We start from the raw sequence: 13805 nt of genomic DNA, 5'->3' as shown, positions 1-13805 counted from the left end.
ACACAACACACTGCCTGCTTACTTTGGGAAATCAGTGAGTCATTAAGTTCCAAGAAGGGCGTAGCCTAGAGGAAATACTGACCAAATGCCATTTGTAATGCTAGAATTTAAGGTCAGTGCCCTTAGCCCTGGGCCCCCTCTTCCTGGTTTCCCTCATGCACTGCCTTCAGTAAACACTATCACTGTTGTCATCACAGTTGCTGTGGAGATTTGAACCCAGCCACCTACAGCTCTCCCAGCATTTCCTCTTCAAGTCGTGTGTGTGTGTGTGTGTGTGTGTGTGTGTGTGTGTGTCCCGCTACCTGGCTCCATCTTTCTTTTTCCCTTTTACTGTTCAGGTTTTATTTAAAAAAAAAAAAAAAAAACTTTCAACAGGCACTAGTTTGCAGCCCTCCTGGTTGTCATGGTTACATGGGAAGATTTGCTCTTCTCTCCTCACCCCTCCCCCTCCCAGCCTTCCCTGTTGCCTCCCACTCTTTTTCCCCTTCCCATTTGCAAACATTTGTCTTTCTAATTTTCGCATCAATCCCCTTTTTATTCCACCCCTTCCCCATCCCTCGGTCACTCCCTCCCTGCAAACAGCCCTTTCTCAGCAGCTTCTCTGGAGCCTCCATCACCTCCACCTCTACTGCGGTGCTAACAGCGGGGCTTCCTCGCTCCTCCTTTGAAACTGGCTTCTTTCACTTATTCAGTGACAACACTGTGGGTTTCTTCTATTTCTCTGGCTTTGCTACCAGCTTCTCTTCCTCTTTCTGCCCTAGCGGTGTCTGTGGTCCCCTGTGGGTCTTGCACCCTGTCTGATCTCTCCTGATGCCATCTGATTGCCAAGCTGGCCACAGCCCTACATGCTGGGTACAGCAGGAGTCACAGGTTTCCTGGCTCCCAGGCTGCCCCCCTCTGCACCCTCAGGACTGGCAGACCTCCAAGAGCAGGGCATCCAAAACCCTGTTTTCAGCCTACCCCGTGCCCAAGGGGCTCTACACACCCCCGAGGGCAGAGAGAGAACTATGGGTTCCTCCCGGCTGGGCCCTGACTTTGGAGCAAGACTCTGGGAAGACAGAAGAGAGACCAGCAGTGGGCTATGGAGCGAGTCCCCAGATCCCCACAACAGCAACCCCATCACATTCACAAGTATGCATTTCCCAGTTGAAAGAGTACAAAGATGCAGGTGAAATCAAAGGCATATTTTCTTTAAGCCAATCCAGACAGTCCCCAGCGCAGGATGGTTCAACTTAATGACTACCATTTCCTGATGGTGCAAAGGTGATAGCACTCAGTAGAAACTGTACCTTGAATCCTTCCTTTTAAAACTACGTAATGAATACATTCTTATTCTTTTGGGGAATAAGCGCCTACACATACTGTATCTTCCTTTTTTTTTTTTTTTTTTTTTTTTTTTTTTTTTTTGGTACGTGCAATTGAAATCAGGCTTGCCAGGCAGGAGTGCTTGTTGCTGAGCTAAATCTGCAGCCATACCTACTGCATCTTGATCATTTTACTTCCCTTTCTCCTCCTCTCCCTCTCATCACTTCCCAACACCCCCCATCCCAGATCCTCTTCCTATCTCTACACTGCCTCCTTCCCTGTCTCCTATCATCTGTCTCTTATTTTGCTCTTTAGATTAGACTTCAGGTTTCTCACGTAAGGGAAACCACCCAACACGTAACCTTCCATGTCTGACTGATTTTACGTAGCACTGTGGGGTCAGGGTGCACATTTCTGATCCTTTCCCAGGCTCCCAACACCAGTGCCTGCTTGTGGTGCTGGGGAGGGCTAGGTGAGGGGAAAGCTTTCGATATTCTCAGTCACTAAGCTGCCCCAGCTGGCTTAAACTTGCAGTTCTCCTCCCTCAGCCTCTCAAAGTGCTCCGCTGCTGCTACTGTGTTTCCTAAATCTGGTGTGAGTTTAAAGTTTATGGCCTATCTCAACACAGATACTAAATTTGTACATAAATACTTGATCTGTATGTAGATTGATGGTTGAAAAAATACATTCAGGTTGTTGTCTAGTGTCCTCATAAACTCCCTACTAAATGAATTGAGTCAGTTCTTAAAGTAAGCTTAAACAGAACAAACGATTCCATCAGTGCAGACACAAAACATAAGAATGAAAACCCCCATGGCACAGAACTGCTTTAGACCAGGGTTTGTCTTTTTCCACATCTCTTATTAATGCATATTGGTAATAAAGATTTGCACATTTCATTTTACTGATTTGTACATGATATGACACACTTTAACCATTTCTCCCCTCACACCCACCTTTCTCCCCAGGATGGGTAACAGGGAGAGTGGATACGATGGAAATGTGTTATCCACACGTACCTCTCACACACCGAAAGATGAGGACAGACCAGGCTTCCTTAGCTGTGGCACCATGGGCATGCAGAGCGGGTAATTCATTGTCAAGGGTTGCAGGACATGAATTGCAACCCTGAGCTCCACACTCTGGATGCTCCTAAGAGAAACCCTTTGCCTTTTCCATAACAAAGTGACTCCAGATACTGTCAGATGTCCCCTGGGGGAGAAACACAGTGCTGACTGAAACTGAATTCAATTCTCATCCTCTGCTCTGTTCCAGCTGAGTGAGCTGGGGGGTGGGGGTACAGCCCTGGTTCTCAGCTTTCTCATCTGTGCAGTGGAGCCATTAGTAGCAAAGGCACTGGACTCAGTGTGCTGCTCCATGCTCCAGCGCTTATGCAGCAGGCACCGGCCTCGGGTCCTGTTCCCAGCACCCTGATGCCCTCTCCAAAGCAACTGCCTTGCAGAGGTGCTGTGAGGGGAAACCCCTGCTTGGTGAGGACTAGAAGCCACACCCTGTTCATAACAGGTGCTCAACACATAGCTGCTCTGATTACCCGTCATGCATCTGAACACATCCATCCTGCCCTCCCTTCACCCAGGACCTTGTCAGGACAGGGCAGCTCCCGGACCAGAGGCCTTGTGGACGGATGGTGCTCAGGGTACTTGTTTGCCATTGCATCCTAGGGAAAGAGAGGTTTACCTGCTTCAACAAGACCAGTATTTGCTGACGGTTCTATGGGTCCAGAGCCAGGTTCTAGATCAGTTCCTAATCTTGAAAGTCCTGGTATTTTGGGAGGTGGAGCTCACCTAGTCTTCCCATCTGGGAAGTGCAGGAGAAATAGTAGAACACAGTGACCATCCTGAGGGTCCACAGACTTGGCCTCAGCTTCTCTGTGATTGTTTATTTCTTAAGGACAGTAGGTGCCTTGATAGGGCACCGAGGGGCAGGGATTGAACAGGAGGCAGACTGAATTTGCAACTTCCTTCCTCTCTTTCTGCTACCTGCAAATGCTGTCTTGTCTCTCAAAACAACTCCCAACTCCCCAGCCCAGCTGATTCCAGCATATCTTGGTGGAGCGATACCTCCTCCTCTAGGAAGCCCACCCCGATTCCATGCCTTCCTCCTCTCAAGTCTAGTGTCTCTCACTGACTTCTGGATTTCAGTTCTGTCACCTGCACTTGTTCATTTGTCCATCTCACTCCAGGGGCTGCAGGCTCAGAATGTCCCAGGGGCTCAAGGTAGGTCTGTCTGTGCAGAGAGCCACAGGTGAATGGCAAGCAGAGAGGAAAGGAAGTTAACTGGAAAACGCAGGGGAGCGTGGTGAGTGGGAGATGCAGGCTGCTGATAAGCTTGCTCTGGCTGCAGGTTTAAGAAATCTGCAAAAGAAAAAAAAAAGAAGTCTGGATTGCACAAGATTGAAGGAAGATGTGTGAGAGATGAGCGAGGACGAACTCCCCTCATCAGGCTGTTAGAGGCTGGAGCGGTGGGGATCCCTGAGTGCCATGAACCTGGGGAATTCGGACCACGGTCCTCAAGAAGTCTCATCCACTGGATGGAAGTAGAGCCTGTTCCCATGTCTGCTGTTTTGGTTTCTTTTACTTTCTGGTTTGCACTACCAAGATACAACACATCTCAATTTTTTTTTTCATTCCCTTCCCCTCCATCTTTTGGTCCCCTTTGCTTTCCCAACAGATCTCTCTCCCTGCTTCCTATGATCTACCTTGCACTTGGCTCCTTGTTTATACCTTGAGTTTCTGCTTTAAGAGAAAGCATATGATGTTTAAGTTTGTGTGCCTGATTTATTTCAGCTAACATTATTGTCTCAGACACATCCATTTTTTTTTTTTTTTCACAAATGACTCAAATGTACCCTTCTTGATGGCAGAGTAGTTGTTTTCATAGCTCAGGCATTTGGTTAACCCAAGGTGAGGGAGGTTGTGAGGCTTACAAACAGGGGACAGAATCCAAAAGCCTTTGCTACACCCTGTGCCAGCCCTCTGCAGCCCTCTCTTCTGCAATCCAGAGCAGGTGAAAGGCTTAGCTGGGTAACAAAGGACTTAGGCCCCCAAGGTGGCCATGGTTGCAGCACCTGGTGGGAGACTACAGGGGTAGGGAGATGCTTCTGAAGCTGCGGATAAGCTCAGCCCCCCCACCTCCAGGGCTTCCCTATATCCGGGCAGCTCCCTGTGAGTAGGCAGCCTCCCCTGCACATACCAAAACCCTCCACAGGCTGCTGCACCTCCCCCGGGTGCTGGTAGTGCCAGCCTCTGAGTGGGAAGGTGTCAGGTAGAATCCTGGTACTTAGAGAAAAGGAGAAATTTGTACCTAGGTGACCACATCCTTCTTCTACCCTGGAGAGACCCAGACCAGTGGGGCCCCCTTGCTTTGGCACCAGACTCAGACTGTGTCTGGGGTGGGGGTTCCCTCAGGTCCCCCGTCACAGTGGGTATTGGCGGAAAGGTATTAGTCACTGTGTGGCTCTGAATAATGCCAGCTGACCTTTGCCAGTGGTGGCACCCACTGCTTCCCCCTAGGGCAAGCCCTGCCCTCCCTGAGAAGCTCAGCAAGGTGTGTCCTCCACACCTTCCCCAAAGCCTGGGCCAGGCGAGGCTGTTTTCAGTCTCCAAGGCTCCTTCAGGAGGTAAGGAGCAGAGCCCAGCTGGGCTTGAGGATGGGCCAGGAAGGCCCCACATATTCGGAGCACCTGCACAGGAGCCTGCTGGCTCTGGTTGTCAGCCTCCTCCTCCTCACCTGCAGGCCAGGTAAGCGGGGCTGGGCTGGACTCCGGGAGGAGAGAAGCAGGTAGCACGGGTGTCTAGAGCTTCTCAAGTCCCTCTGGGGAGACAGCTGTCAGGTCTGCTTTGGCTCTGAGGAGAGAAGTGTCGTCCAGGGATGACTTGATGAAGCTGCATTTCCTGGATGGACTTGAACCAGTTCACAAAAGTAAATATCCAGCAGGATCTGTGGAGCAACACCCAGGCATCTCTGGCTGTGTTAGCTCACACACACCTTCATTCCCTGGGGGGTTAATTGACACCTCTTCTTACAGTGCCTGTGTTCAGCTCTCCAGGAAAGAGATGAGCAAACCAGGGTCCCAGGTTTCTGGGAACTTCTGTCTGGTGGGCAACATAGTTGGGCTTCAGGGCTTAGTAGGAGCTGTGCTGACTTAGAGACACAGAAGGGGAGGATTGCCTAAGCCATAGGGTAGAGTCACAGTTTTATGGAAAGTTAGAAGTTTGCAGACACCATTCCTAGAGGGGTGGGGATGGGGGGAGCCATTCCTGGCAGGCAGGACTGGTATGCAAAGGCCAGGAGGCAGGGATGGCTGGGTACATGTGGGTGGTTTGGGGCATCTGAGTGCATTTGGGCTATGCAGTTGGGGGTTCTTAGGGGAGTTGGAGGCTGGCATGTACTTGGATCCAGAGAAGGCTTTCCAAGTCTGGGCATCTGAGTGGGCCTTGCTGTTCACAAAGAGCCTCCAGACACAGGGAAGGGCTTGACTGTGTATACATTAGGGGTTTATGTGTGGAAGAAGGAACCTCAGACTCCCTGTCCCATAGAGAGAAATCCAAGGGCCTCCAGGCCTGGACCTGGGGCCGCCCAAGCCCACAGGCTGCTTTACTCTGGCTGTTTCTCTGAAAGCTGCAGCTTTTCAGCCAAACACCTGCAGTGTCCAAGGCAAACCAGAGCTCCAGAAAGGAGGCACCCACAGCTCCCAAGGTGCTTAGATCTCTGTTCATTTGCTCCTCAGAGGAGATTCCTGCTTGCTCAGACAGGACACAAAAGCCATCAGGAACAAGGAAGAGAGGGGAGGTAGGCCCAGCCACCTTCCCATCCCCAGGGAAGCAGAAGCTGGGGTCTTGAACTCAGGCAGCTGCCTCATCCCCCACCCCCACTCCTCAGGCCCGGCTGCAGTCCGTGGAGCAGGTGTGGAAAGCCCCTCACCCCCTCTGTCCTGAGTCACCCAAGCTGTCAGGCAGAGAGCTCTGCTGTGGGTGGTCAGAAGAGCTCTTCTTGAGGCGCCAACAAAGGCCTGAATGGTGGGCGGGTTTAACAAGACAACTCCACCACCTCCATGAGGCATGGGCGTGGCCCCCCAGTTGCCAGGCTATTTAACTGCTTTTGTTCCCAAAGTTCTTGTAGCTCACAGGGTTTGGTACTGGGGACTGCAGAGCCTGGAGAATCCCCTGCTTCTGGCCCCAGGTCACACTTAGCACCTGGGGTACAGTCCACTCTCCTTCCTCTCCCCATCTGCTCCTGGGACTTCCACTGGAGTTCCCTGGGATCAGCCCACACCCCAACAAAACGTGTTTGATTTTATTTCATTTTATTTTATTTCATTTCATTTTGGTGGTACTGGGATTGAACCCAGGGCCCTTGCACTGAGCTACATCCCCAATCTTTTTTTACTTTTAATTTCGAGGCACAGTCTCACTAGGTAGCCTCCGCTCCCACCCTGAGCTCAAAACGTTCACCTTCTCCAAACAGCAAATTTAGAGAACTATTCCAGAGCTGGAAAAGCTCATCTCCCACCACTCTCCCTCCCCCTGGCCTGCACCCATCCGCTTCTATCCCCTCATCCTGTGGTGTTTCCCTCCTTGCCCCGGTGATTGGGATGTTCCAAGATCCCAAAGGACCCCAGAAGCCATGATTTAGAATCATCCACCACCTGCATTACCTGCAATTTCTAGACAGTTGCATAGCAGATATATCATGGGGAAGGGGCTTAATTTCCTCCCATTTTACATAAGAAATAGGGGTTCAGAGAGATGGAGCCTCTTATTTAAAGTCACAGCAAGGATTTGCACCCCAGTTTCTTGATGATTTCTAAACCTGTGCCTTCAGAAGAAAATGAAGTTGAAGATCAGGCTCCTCTCCTGGCTATTTCTGAGGTGTATATGTACCACCTGACCCAAGTAATTTTCTATGGTTCCTCCTAGAGCTACCCCCACAGGCCATGGAAAAAACAGCACAGTAATACCCTAAATGCTGGTTTTGTTTTCCATGGGTTCAGTCCCTCAAGGTCCACCAAAAGCCAAAAGCCAAAAAAAAAAAAAAAAAAAAAAAAAAAAAGGAAAAGAAAGAAAAATAAAAAACTTAATGGAAATTTCCAGAAATGAACAATTCATAAGTTTTAAATTGCATGCTGTTCTTCTAAGCAGTATGATGAACTTTCATGCTCCCCCATCCTATCCCACCCCAAACACAAATTCTCCCCTTCTCCAGAGCACCCACACACTGTCTACACTGCCAGCCATACTTGTCTAATTCTGGAAACAATTCCAGTGTCTTTCAATGGGAGAAGATAAAACCAGACCATTTAGAAGTATAGGCTGGAATATTATGCAAGCAACAAAAGGAACGAACTAGGAATAAACATGTACTGCAAATATATGCAAAGAAAAAAAGGAAGGAATCGATAGGTAGGTGGAGAGGAAAGGGAATGGAAAAAAGGGAATTCAGATAAATTATATACTTGTACCAACTCCCCAGAGGAATGCAAGCATTAAGTATTACACATTTGCACTAATAAAACAATTTTAAGAAAAGGATTTTAAACACAGAATGAAAGAAGTCAAGGTCCAATAGTTACAAAGTCTAGGTTAGCAGACTGACTTGTAGAATCTGTATTGTTGTAATTATTCCATTTGATGGTTAATCTTTCTACTGTGTCTGCTTTGTAAATGACACTTTATCCGAGGCACACATGTAGGGGAAAAGCATCATCGTGTAGAACTCAGTATTATCTTCTGGGTCAGGCACCCGCCACGGGTCTCGGAATATATCCCCTCAGGACAAGGGGGCTGTGGAAAGGTCAAGCTGTCCTTTGCTAAGCCTGTACTTGTGACACTAGACAGGGGTCCTACGCAGCCCAGATCTGGCCAATCCAGAAGGGTCTGAGGCCCGGCAGCTAGATTGCCAAGGGAGCAGACATGATGGGAGCTGGGGCTTTGTGTGCTCACAGGCATTGTTTGGAGCAGGGAAATGAAATCAGGAGTCCAATTTCTCCCAGCCAAAATCTCAGCTTGTCTTTCACCACTTTGGACTCTTTTGTGAAAGTGGAAGGAATTATTCACCACCTCCTCCAAAAGCAGAGTCACCTTGATCCCAGATGCTGGGTGGCAAAAGAAGGTGGTTGGTCTGGGAAGAGCTGTCCTGGTCATTCTTCACGCTGACCCTGTCCTTCCGGTCACTTGTTTCTCTTGGCAACACTCAGGTGGGCAGCTTGAGAGGTGAATGAGTTTCTCCTCACCCCTCGGGGCACAAAGGGGCCCGAAGGCTGGACACAGTGAGCATGTACATGCTAAATGTAGGCTCAGCATTCCAGATGATTGTACAAATTTTACGCATGAGGGGACAGAAACTCAAAGAGGAAGGTCCCCCAGGCGCCCGGATGGAACTGGTCTTTCGGCCTAATTTTCCTGACTACCTGTCGCATGTCCCTGCCACTATTCTGGCTTTCTTCTTCTTTACCTGCTTCTTCCCTGGACCCCTCACCTTTGCTGCTCGGAGGCCCCCAGAGCCCACACACCTTGCAGGCTGAGCCTGGAGGACGCATGTTAGGTCGGGAGGAACTTTCCAACAGGGGGGCCAGTTGTCCTGGCTTACATGAGATTAGAAGTGCCAAGCCAGGGGCTGGGGATTTAGCTCAGTGGCATAAGTGCCTGCCTTGTAAGCAGGCAGTCATGAGTTCGATCTCCGGTACAGAAAAAAGGAAAAAGACAAAAAAAAAAAAAAAAAAAAAAGTGCCAAGCCTGAGACAGTCCCCAGAAAATTGGAACAAGCCCTTACCTCCTTTTAAGGATCCCTCCTATCCACGGTCCCTTCCTGAGTGAGGTTCCCTCTCTGCCACCTGTCCCAGTACATGGCACTTAGTAGCTGTCCTGCAAATTTGTTAGCTGAACGACCAAGACAATACATAGCTTTTCCCCTTACTACGGCTTTATTAAGGTATTCTTGACAAGTAACAATGGCATGTATTTATATGAGGTACAATCAAACTAACCAAAGTTTTTTTCAATGAACTACAGTAAAGACACATTGGCATTAATTCTCTGTGTCTCCTTGGGATACATTTATCCCACTGTGCTTGCTACTTTCCGGAGCAGTTCTGCGAGTCCTTTCCTGAGTGTCTTTATGAAGCATGATTCTACAAAGCTTATGTGAGTGCTGCCTCTGAGTGCCATCTAATGAAAGGCAGCTCCTAAAAGCATCTCAATGTGTCCTTATCCATCTTATTCAAAAGATCTGGCACTGTGCAACTTTTGGCTCATTCTCCAAAGCAAAATGACTACTAAAAGTAAATATTTTTAATTAATTCAAGGCATTGAGGCATCTATGACCATAGATAAAGACACAGAAGAGGATTTTCAGAACTGCATTAGAAAGCGGCAAGAGCGATGCGATACATGTGTTCAAAGTGACGGGGCTCCGTGGTAATGAGTCTTCTACTCTGACAAACTTAAAAGACTAAATATTCACTGTATTTGACTTTTTTCTCTTCCCCCTGGAAGAGGGATCATGCAATAGTGGCCTTTATGTTCCTGATTTAGTTCACATAGCTCACTGTTAGTACGAATGGCCAGATGCTCTTCTTTGTGAAAGCTGTGCACTATTCCGTTACCTGTACACACCACTTGTCTTACCCATTCATCCCTGAGTATTTAGGTCGTTTCCACATCTTGGCAATTATGAGTAACACTGTAATGAATGCGGATTATGAATCTCCTTCATTTCCACAAGTGGCACTGCTGGGACCTATGGCAGTTCCATTTTTAATATTTTGAAGGACCTGGTTAATTGACTACTTTTCTAGTCCAGGAAGTGAGCAAAATCGTTTGACTCATCTCAAATGAAATTTGCACCCTCTTCTTGAATGCCTGGCTTCTACAGATACCCTTACTTTCCCCCCAAGAATGTGACATCCCCTTCCTCACTCACCTTAGAAGAAAGGAAACTTTACCTTCTTTTTGTAAAGTTTCATCTTTTTTTAAAATTGTTGCAGAAAGGCCCCTGAGCACTTTCCTATTGCAAAGGGCCCTTTCTTTGTCAACACTCACTGAGCATAGAGATGCATCCATGCACTTGTGCAATGAATATTCACTGAACACTTGCTGCGTGCAAAGCCTCTTCTGGGATGTGGGCACACAGCTGTGAGGAAACAAAGATCGCTGCAAGGCTGGAAATAAGCATAGGTGACAGACCATAAACCAAGACAGTGACTAGTAAGTTGTGCGGCCTTAACGGGATGACAAGGAAAACCAGAGGGCACTGCCCTGTATAAGGGCAGTTTGCTCTTTCAGCAGAGTGGGGTCAGGGACAGATCCAGCAGCTGAGACTTGGAGGGCATCTTGTAGCTCCACAATGCCCTCATCCCCGATTAAGCTCTGCCGCTGCATCTGGATGGGTGGATCCTGTTATTATTTCTGCTTTCACCATGGGAAAACAGCGAATCAAGATACGGCAGAACCAGGGACAGACCCAGTACTCCAGGCCATGAGTTCCTGCCTAGTGTGGGTGTGAGTTTGGGTAAATGAGTGTGCAAAAGTTTCTGTGTGTCTCTGTGTAATTCATGAGTGTGCAGAAGTTTCAGTGTTTGTATGTGTCCACCCATGAGCATGTATGTGCATGTGTGTGTGAGTGTGTGCATGATCGACCTGCACTCGTGTGTGTACGTGTGTGAGGCTGAATGTGTGGGGGAGTGTGCAAGCACTCTGTAGAAGTGTGACTATATGGGTTTGGGCATGAGTGTGTATGCACGTGTTTTCACATGTGAGTATGTTTCAGTGTTTGTGAGTACACCAGAGCGAGAGTGCCTGTACGGTGTGAGACTTGTGTATGTGTGTGTGTGAATGAGTGTGTGTCTGTGTGCTCCTCCCTTTTGCGTCACCACTAGCAAACATCCTGCCCTTGCCGCAGGGGGAGGAACCCCCCAAGAACTCTTCTTCCAGGGCAGAAAGCAGAGCAAGGCAGTACTCAAAGCCCCTGAAGACCCCACAGTCCCTGTGAATACAGGGTGGGCCCAGGGCTGGGTGCAGGCAGCAGCTCTGCCTGTTGTTGGGTGTCTCAACCCTTCTTCAGGGGGCAGGGGATGGGTTCAGCATTCCCACCACTAACCTGGCAAAGCTGATTCCCTTCATCACTGTCCTCCTTCTGTGTCTGCAGGGTCCTCCTCAGATACCAAAATCCAGGGTTGTTCAAGTTCTTTAAACAGAATGATGCAGCGTCGGCATGGAACCCACGCATACTCTCCCTGTGCTTACACGGGAGAGGACCTCTAGACAACTTAGAATAGCTAATGCAATCTAAGTGCTATGCAAGAAGTTCTCATACTATATTTAGGGAACCCAAACAACAAGAAAGGCTCTGTACAGTGCTCAGGACAGTTGTAATTTTTCTGAATAGTTCAATCCACGGTTAGTTGAATCTGAAAATACAGAACTTACAGAAATGGGCGGTCGATGGTATTCTGATTCTGCACCCCCTCTTTCTTTTTTTTCCCTCTCCCTTCTAGCCCTGGTCCTTTCACTGCTTCTGAATTCATACAGACCTCTCCCCTACTAACAATTACATTCCGCTATGAGCGTTATACTGAAGAGTCATGAAAACAATAGTCATGAACAGAAAACAGTAACAACTTTCTAAGCTCTTCTTTAAGTATCTGAGATCAAATTCAGGGGTGCTCTATCACTGAGCTACATCACCAGCCTTTTTGATTTTGAAACAACTTCTTTCTAGTTCACCGAGGCTGGCTTCAGACTTGTCATCGTCCTGCCTCAGCCTCCTAATTTGTTGAGATTACAAATGTGGGCCACCGTGCGTGGCCTTGTAAACCCTTTATATGTAATAACTCACTGGTCCTCTTAACAAATCAAAGAGACACATCATTTTGCAAATAAGGAAACCACAGTGCAGTGAGCCATGTGTCTTGTCCAAAGTCACGCGGCTTCTACCTGGTCGAGCCAGAGTTAGAAACCAGGAGCCTGGGTCTCTAAGACCACCTTCACTCTGACGCCAGGTACCCTGTGACATCTGAGCCCGCTTCCCAGGCACGGAAGCAAAAAGGTGCAGGAGAGCTGTGTATCCACAGAGGAGCCGCCAGCAGCCTCAGCGAAGTCTTATAGACTTTGCAACCTAGGACCCACAGTATAACTCGGGGTGTGTGTTGATCTGTTTTGCTTACAGACCTGGCAAAACAGAAAACATATTTTAAACTGGCAAACAGTAAATGTCTGTACAGTCAGCCATCATAGCCTTCGGCTCCCCATCCTTGGGCTGAAGCAGCAATGAATAGAAAGCATGTGGGGAGGGTTTGCATCCGTATTGAACCTGTACAAATGTTTCCTTTTGTCGTGATTCCATAATTGATACAGGGTAATCACTGTAGTATTTGCATTGTCTTAGCTATTATACAGTAACATCGAAATAAATTACACAGAAGGATATGTGAGGATTATATACTAATACTATGCCAGCTTATGTAACTGCATCTATGGGATTTGTGATGGTTTAATATACATATACAATGAGAAATGATTAAATCAAGTATTTAGCTCCTGTATCTGCTATTCACGTGCACCCTTTGAAAGTATTTGATATAGGGTGAAATAGAGCTCCCAGCTTGCGAGGCATCTGAAATGTCAAGTTCGTGTTCTTTTTTTTTTTTTTTTTTTAATTGGTACCAAGGATCGAACTCACGACCGCACACTTGCAAGGCAGGCACTTATGCCACCTAGCTAAATCCCCAGTCCCAAGTTCGTGTTCTTTAACATTGAGGAACAAATTCTAGGAATAACAGAGGTTGAGAGTAGGAAGAATTTATTGCAAGAAAGAATGCTTCTGTCTAAGAGGGCTAGAAGGGGACTTGGAAAGCAGGTTGCCTGCCAACCCCGCTTCTCAAGGGTGTTTTACTGAGGAAAGCCACCAAGTGAGGTGGGTTCAAGGTGGGACAGAACTGCAATCAATCAACAAGACTACAACTATATTTGCTTAGTTAATATTGATCCAGTGAGAACTCATAAGATGGCTATGAACCAAGGTTACACCAGTATGGTCACTTGGGTAACAATGATTAAAGGGGGATCAAACTGGGAAGCCCGTCACCCAGCAAGTACATGGGGACAACCTCAAAGAGGTTGGTCAGGGAGGTTTGGTCCCCCACTCCAAGGTGACTGATGCCTATTTAGAATATCAGCCACTGCTGTTCAGACCTAGGGGAAGTGTATGAGTGGACAGTTCCTTTATTCGTGAAGTCTGGGATTTGGTGACTATTCCTCCAGCCACAGCTGTCTTCCAAAGTAACCTCTCGAGGGCCCAGTCCTGTTTGCTGCCTGTAATATTTCTATCCAACTTAGCTATCTATGACAGTATGAACATTTAAAAATCTATTTCCTTAGTAACTTTTAAACATACGTTGTATTATTTTTAACTGTCATCACCAGGCAGTGAGTGGATGCTAAAATTTTATTCTTCCTAAGTGAAAGGCTGCATTTTTTGAAAAT

General features: G+C 47.8%; 1 long non-coding RNA gene across 2 annotated transcripts in view; it reads right to left on the bottom strand.

Annotated features, from left to right (window-relative positions):
* Positions 1–5243, bottom strand: part of LOC106027355 (uncharacterized) — a 39946-nt gene extending 34703 nt beyond the window's left edge. For both annotated transcript variants that reach the window (XR_001200948.2, XR_010040309.1), the window contains exons 1-4: positions 5056–5243; positions 3477–3680; positions 3004–3123; positions 2325–2517 (exon numbers count right to left, since the gene is read on the bottom strand). This is a non-coding gene — a long non-coding RNA (uncharacterized LOC106027355). The remainder of the gene's footprint in view (positions 1–2324; positions 2518–3003; positions 3124–3476; positions 3681–5055) is intronic.
* Positions 5244–13805: the final 8562 nt, after the last annotated feature.

Source organism: Cavia porcellus, unplaced genomic scaffold, assembly GCF_034190915.1.
Source record: "Cavia porcellus strain 051 isolate PalLab524CR breed Dunkin Hartley unplaced genomic scaffold, mCavPor4.1 scaffold_17, whole genome shotgun sequence".
NCBI classification, from domain to species: Eukaryota; Metazoa; Chordata; class Mammalia; order Rodentia; family Caviidae; genus Cavia; species Cavia porcellus.
Note: the sequence above shows the minus strand (reverse complement) of the source record. Positions and strands in the feature narration are given on the sequence as shown.